The sequence below is a fragment of the Trichechus manatus genome, unplaced genomic scaffold (assembly GCF_000243295.1).
Source record: "Trichechus manatus latirostris isolate Lorelei unplaced genomic scaffold, TriManLat1.0 scaffold00013, whole genome shotgun sequence".
NCBI classification, from domain to species: Eukaryota; Metazoa; Chordata; class Mammalia; order Sirenia; family Trichechidae; genus Trichechus; species Trichechus manatus.
Window position 1 is genome coordinate 23,386,042 of NW_004443949.1, and position 768 is coordinate 23,386,809.

The window sequence follows — 768 nt, forward strand, 5'->3', positions numbered from 1 at the left end:
CTTTCTCTCTCTGTCGGATCTGGAGGAAGGTCCTTGTCATCAGTCTTCCCCGGGCTAGGAGCTTCTCTGCCCAGGAACCCAGGTCCAAAGGACGCGCTCTGCTCCTGGCACTGCTTTCTTGGTGTTTATGAGGTTCCTGTGTCTCTCTGCTCACTTCTCTGTTTTATATCTCAAAAGAGATTGGCTTAAGACACTGTCTAATCTTGTAGACCTCGTCAATATAACTGCTGCTAATCCATTTTATTACATCATAGTGATAGAATTTACAACACATAGGGAAATCACATCAGATGATAAAATGGTAGACAATCATACAATACTGGGAATCATGACTTAGCCAGGTTGACAGATATTTTAGGGGACACAATTCAAACAATGACAGTTGTCAGTGAGTCCTTTTTGACTCATAGTGACCCTGTGTACAACAGAACGAAACACTGCCCAGTCCTGAGCCATCCTCACAATCGTTGTTATGCTTGAACCATTGTTGGCAGCCACTGTGTCAATCCATCTCGTTGAGGGTCTTCCTCTTTTTCTCTGATCCTCTACCGAGCATGGATAGCAGTTAAAAGTTGTGTGATGCAAATACAGATTGGAATTGTATTTTAAATATTTTGATTGCTGGATTATTCTTTAGATGTGTTTTTATATGGAAGCTAGGCCACATGGGGCCTTGGCTTTTAGACAGATCATGTTATTATTTAAGACATACAGAAATTAGTTTTAATGGAGATAACAATGTGCTCTGTGGTCCCAGAGAAAAATTTT